The sequence below is a fragment of the Acartia tonsa genome, chromosome 15 (genome assembly GCF_053477335.1).
Source record: "Acartia tonsa isolate MP-2025a chromosome 15, ASM5347733v1, whole genome shotgun sequence".
NCBI classification, from domain to species: Eukaryota; Metazoa; Arthropoda; class Copepoda; order Calanoida; family Acartiidae; genus Acartia; species Acartia tonsa.
The window spans coordinates 878,320-884,929 of record NC_137274.1 but is presented as its reverse complement, the minus strand read 5'-3'; the positions used below and the strand labels follow the sequence as shown (position 1 = coordinate 884,929).

At 35.1% G+C, this 6,610-nt stretch overlaps 1 long non-coding RNA gene across 1 annotated transcript; it reads left to right on the top strand.

Moving 5' to 3' along the window:
* Positions 1 to 2,548: 2,548 nt before the first annotated feature.
* Positions 2,549 to 6,377, top strand: LOC145306758 (uncharacterized). The gene is made up of 4 exons (XR_013875196.1): positions 2,549 to 2,623; positions 4,151 to 4,229; positions 5,221 to 5,342; positions 5,987 to 6,377. It is a non-coding gene; the product is annotated as an uncharacterized LOC145306758 (long non-coding RNA).
* The last annotated feature ends 233 nt before the right edge of the window (positions 6,378 to 6,610 follow it).

Genomic DNA, 6,610 nt, shown 5'->3' with positions numbered 1-6,610 from the left:
AAATAAAATTAGTTAGTTCACTAAGTTGAGTGTCCACACGTTTCAATTGCAATCTCAATAAAGGGATAATTTTGTGTATCCTCATTGGGGATGTACATCAATTTATCAGTCATTGTGTTATCCCTTTAGATCCGTGGTGTTTATATTAACGCTATTAAATTCGAATGTGTGACGGGATCTAAAGGGATAAGACAATGGCCGATAAATTGATGTACATCCCCAATGATGATGCACAAGATTACCCTTTCTGTAGATTACAATTGAAACGTTTGGCCAATAATCCCGAATGGCCATACGGAAAATTATCCCTTTTGTAGATTAAATTAGTGGTTGAAACATTTAGACACTCAACTTAATGAAAAAAAACATTAGAATTTCAATAAAAGTCCCCAAAGTTGTTCAGCTAACAAAGAATAAAACGAAGTAGCCGGTTTCGTCGTATTTTCGCAGTAGCTTTTGATAGGCCATTTTAGGTTAGGTTAGGTAAATGTTAATTATTGCCCCGCAGGGTTAGAACCCCCCATTACCCCCGTAGGAGAAAAGCTCTTGTGAAAAAACGACGAGACCCACTTCTTTCCATGATCCGAAAACTTTATTGTAAAAATTTGGGGACTAGTGTAATAAACAGCCCAATGTCCCCTCCCTCCGTGAAGCTATTAAAATTAAATGTGAAAATTGTTGCTTTGCTTTTAACAAGTACTAGCGGCTACGCCCCTAGAGGCATCTAGTGGCACTGTAAATGTTTTTTGTTTGTTTCATGTCTATGTTCCATTCAAGTCTCTACGAAATATTTTATGATTTCTCTTGGGAGGGTAATGGTACCCTCCCCCAAAATAGTTATAAACCTTCCCGGGACCTATGAGAAGCTACCCTGTTAAGGAGAACCCGATCGGTTCAGCGGTTAGCGATATCCTTCGGTACTAACAAACAAACGTCCTTTTACTTTATTATAAGGATTTAAACAAATTTAATGAAAAAAAGATCAATAATTAAATAACTAGTTACAGATATTGGTACAGATTTTATTTTTTACAGGAAAAGCATTTTCTTTTGTTGCAATGAAATGATTTATATTCGACAAGGGAAGCACAGAAACGGTAGGACAAACGGACATTTACACTTGTATAGTGTCAGAACTGAAAATGGATATTCTGGTAATGATTAAGGAGTTGCTACGCTTTCTAAATCGTACCTAACTACTACATGAATCACCATGCAAAGTCGATAGGACAATTCTAACATGCCTAAATTAACAAAAAAGCTAGCCGTTCCGGACGGACGGACCGACCCTAATTATAGAAAAGCTTCGCTTTTTAACCATGGACAATGATTTCTTTACAGAGCTTGATAGCCTTATTTTATTTCCTAATAGATAGATAGATAGATAGATGGATTGAAAGTTAGGTCGATAGATAGATAGATAGATATATTTCGTAAGTTTTTCCATAGTTTTGGAAATCTTTACAAAACATTTCAGCAATTTTTTCTTGAATAGCAGCCGATTAAAATTATGGACTACCAGACTGACGGATGGACAGACAATGTTAACTATTGAGTAGCTTCGCTACTAAAAAAATAAAATAATGTACGCCTCATTGTTTTAGGAGGGGTGAAGCCACTCTCCTTAATTTTCCAGGGAGGTTTGATACACCCCTTTAATGCTGGTTGCACGTAAAATCTCTCTCTCTCTCTCTCTCTCTCTATCTCTCTCTTTCTTTCTCTCTATTTCTCTCTCTCTCTCTTTCTCACGCTATCTCTTTCTTTTTCATTCTGTTTATGATCAAGGATAACCCTTTATGACCTCTCTCTCTTTTAATTATCTATCTCTCTCTCTCACTCTCTCTCTCTCTCTCTCTCTCTCTCTCTCTATCTCTCTCTCTCTCTGTCTCTCTCTCTCTCTCTCTTATTCTGATAACTTATTAACACCTCTTTCTCTCTCTCTCTCTCTCTTCCTTCTGTCTTTTTCATTATCAAGGATACCATCCCTCTTTCTCTCTCTCTCTCACCCTCTCTCGTCATAATCAAGGATACCATCCCTCTCTTTCTCCATCTCTCTCTCTCTCCCTCTCTTTCTCTCTCTATTTCTCTCTCCACCCTCTCTTTCAATCTCTCTCTTTCTTTCTCGCTCATCCTCTCTCTATTTCATGATCAAGAATACCATCCTTCTCTCTCTACTTCCCACACGCTCTCTCTTTCTCTCCCTGCCTCTCTCTCTCTAACCCGCCAAGAATATCTCCCTCACTCTTTCTCTCTCTCTTTCCCTCCCTCCCTCTCTCTCTCTCTAACCCGCCAAGAGGATGCAACATATCTCTCTCCCTCACGCTCACTCCCTCTCTCTCTCTCTCTCCCTCCCCCTCTCTCCTGCTCTAGCCCACCAAGGATAAACACTAAAAGATGATTTTCATACCTAATTCTAAAACCACTCAACTTTATAAAATAACATAAAGATTTCTATACTTTTTCATACTTTGCTACTGTTATAATAGCAAAAGCCATAGTTTTAGGTCCGTCCGTACGTTCCTCCGTCCGTCCGTCTGTCCGTGTTGTTAATTGTTGATAAAGTATAAAGGACCGAAGGAATAATTTAGACGCCAGTTACAGATACAATTTCATCATGTACAGAGTAAGGATATATTTATCTATCTATCTTAATAGTTCCAATTATCTATCTATCATTCCTTTGTCTATCTATCTATCTATACTAATATTTCTATCTATCTATCATTCCTTTATCTACCTATATATTTATCTATCTAACTACATACTTTATATTTCTATCCATCTATCTTAAAATTATCTATTTATCTACCTATCTATTTATCTATCTAAATACATAGTTTTGATATCTATCTATCTATAATATAGCAATATATCTATTTTCAAGCTATCTATATATTTCTTTGATAAATCTCTCTACCTAAATATATAAAGTAGATATCTATCTATCTTTTTATAATTCAACTATCTATCTATCTTTCAATTATATATCTATCTATCTATCTACCTATCAATTTATTTATCTATCCAAATACATACTGTAAATTTCTATCTAACCATCTGGTACTTGCTTACATGTGGTAGACTGGAGCACCGAAACCCCCCCCCCCCCCGCTTAGTTTTGACAAAAATCAAAAATAAGGGGGGGGTAGTTTTTTAATGTCTGGAAAACGGCAAGGAGGCAAAGTGCTCAGCAAGGCAAAGACTTAACCCCCCCCTTAATTTTGAAGAAAATCAAAAATAAGGGGGGGGTAGTTTTTTCACTGTACAACACGCCAGAAAGTTTTTTGCGCAAAATTAAAACCTTTTACTGGCCAAAGTTAATAAATAAGGAAATTATGCCCCAAAACATGAATATCCCTGTAATAAGGTTTCCCCTCTGGTATACTGAATTTACTTGATTTACCTCACTCAACTTTCTGGCGTGTTGTACAGTGAAAAAACTACCCCCCCCCCTTATTTTTGATTTTCTTCAAAATTAAGGGGGGGGGTTAAAAACTACCCCCCCCTTATTTTTGATTTTTGTCAAAACTAAGCGGGGGGTTAAAAAACTACCCCCCCCCTTATTTTTGATTTTTGTCAAAACTAAGCGGGGGGGGGGGGGTTTTCGGTGCTCCGGTCTTCACATGTAAGCAAGCACCAACCATCTTAATATTCCTATCTATCTATTTATCTATCTAAATACAAGTTTTTATATATATATCTATCTATTTATCTCTCTATTAAAATACATACTGTATAATTATATCTATATCTATCTATCTATCAATATACCTATCTATTTATTAATTAGATAGATCTCTCTATCTATTTAAATACTTACTGTATATTTCTATCTATCTATCTTTAGTTTATATTTCTATTATATCTATCTATCTATCTAAACATATACCGTATATTTCTATCTATCTTTTAATTATCTATCTATCTATCTTTCAATTAAATATCTATCTACCTATTGTTTCAATCTTATTTATTGATAAATCTTATATGTCAATTAGGGCATTATATAATATACTTAAATGAAACTTAAGTTCATCCATTATGGAACATTAGTTCATCTATTATGGAACGTTTGCTCATCTATTATGGAACGTTTGCTCATCTATTATGGAACGTAAGTTCATCTTTTGATAACACATTTAATTTTTAGTTGAGCGCCCTTGTTCTCTTGGTTTTAGTTGGACTAGCCAGTGCTAGAATGTTCATCTTGGACGATGGATATTTCCCAGGTATGTCTATCTGTCTGTTTGTCTGTCTTTTTGTCTGTCTGTTTGATCTGTCTTTCTGTCTGTCTTTCTGTCTGTCTTTCTGTCTGTCTTTCTGTCTATCTTTCTGTCTGTCTTTCTGTCTGATCTGTCTATCTGTCTGATCTTTTTATCTGTCTTTCTGTTTATATAAATCTCTGTCCGTCTGTCTATCTGTCTATATGTCCCTCTGTCTAACTGTCTGTCTGTACGTCTTTCTATTTGTCTATGTCCATTTGTCTTACTGTCTGTCTGTCTGTCTATCTGTCTATCTATCTGTCTATCTATATATCTATCTGTCTGTCTATCTGTCTATCTATATATCTTTCTGTCTGTCTTTCTGTTTATCTAACTGTCTGTCTGTCTGTCTGTCTATCTATCTATCTATCTATCTGTCTATCTGTCTGTCTATCTGTCTATCTATTTGTCTGTCTGTCTGTCTGTAAATCTATCTATCTGTCTGTCTTTCTGTCTATCTATCTATCTGTCTGTCTGCCTTAATTGAACAAATTTTTATTATATCTTAGTTTTTGTCTATTTTTTAATTGATTGACAAAAAATTTTCTTTATAGAAGCCCACCATCGTGCCCGCAGAGACACAGGTCCCTACGCCCCCGCCCCTGTGGCCTATCATCCCCCCGCTCTGTCTGTCTATCTGTCTAATCTGTTTATCTGTATGTCTGTCTATATATCTGTCTATCTATCTATCTATCTATTTTCTAATTGATTAAAGTTTTTGTCTATTTTTTAATTGATTGACATAAATATTTCTTTATAGAAGCCCACCATCGTGCCCGCAGAGACACAGGTCCCTACGCCCCCGCCCCTGTGGCCTATCATTCCCCCGCTCTGTCTGTCTATCTGTCTAATCTGTTTATATGTATGTCTGTCTATATATCTGTCTATCTATCTGTCTATCTGTCTATCTACCTATCTATCTATTTTCTAATTGATCAACATAAATTTTTCTTTATAGAAGCCCACCATCGTGCCCGCAGAGACACAGGTCCCTACGCCCCCGCCCCTGTGGCCTATCATGCCCCCGCCCACCATGGCAAAGTTGGACCTGTTTACACTTTTGTAAAGACTGACCCACAGGTAAATTCTAAATTTTGAAAATATACGGAATGTGTCATGTGTGACGTCATAAAAATATGTCTGAAAAGGAAAGATGAGAGGAGAGAAGTGGGAAAGGAAACCACTAAAAAAGAGATGGATTTAGACATGTTTTTATGACATCGCACATGGGTTGTTTATTACTCTAGTCTCCAAAGTTTTATAGTAACGTTTTCTTATTGGTTGGCTTAACAACTTTGGGGACTTTTTAAAATTTTGATTCGTTGGTTAATTAAGTTGAGTGTCCAATCTCTTCAACAATAAATTATAATCTGCATATGGAGTAAATAGTTGGGGATTTACATCAATTTACCGGCCATTGTCTTATCCCTTTAGATCCAGAAAAATAGGACCTGTATGATAGTTCTATTTTAAAAGTAACTATATAACTGAAATGACAAAGCCCAAATTGTGTTAAAATTGTGTCAAAAATCAACCATGTGACGTCATAAAAATGAGGGATTATCCATCTCTTTTTTAGTGGTTTTCTTTCCCACTTCTTCTCTCATCTCTCTCATTTTTATGACGTCACATGGATCATTTTTGACACAATTTTGACACCATTTGGGCTTTATCACTAACATGAAACTGTATGACAGTTATAATCTGAATTTATTTTTTTTTAGGCCAATTTCAAATGGGGAGTCCGTCACAGGGCTGGAGTTCAGTATGGCAGATAAACACAAATGGGGTAATTTTGTGTTTCATCATTGGGGATAAACACAAAAACAAATGATGTGCACAAAAAAAACACACGATGTGCAAAAATGAAACAGAGAACAAATGTGCACCGCCAAAAATTTTGCAAAAAATGTATTCTGTAAAAAATAATTTATTTTTTATAGTATATTTTTTTATTATGTGATATAAATGAATCTTTTTTGATTTTAATTTCTTGGTATTTTATAATTTTTTATAATTATAATTTACTAAGGAGTTAATTTTAGCCTCTATAGTACAATATTTGTTATTTTTTTTTTGTTATTACAAATTTTAAATATATAATTAAAACAGAAATATTTTTAATTGATTTATGTAATTACTAGCGGCTACGCCCCTAGAGGCCTCTAGGGACATGTAAAATGTGTTCTTATCAATTTATGTTAAAATCAGCTGTAAAACTTCTTAATATTCCCAAATTATATTTTTTTGATTTTTAAAGATTTCTCTTGAGAGGGTGGTTGTACCCTCCCCAAAAATAGTTATAAACCTTCCTAGGACCTCTGAGAAATACACTGTAAAGGAGAACC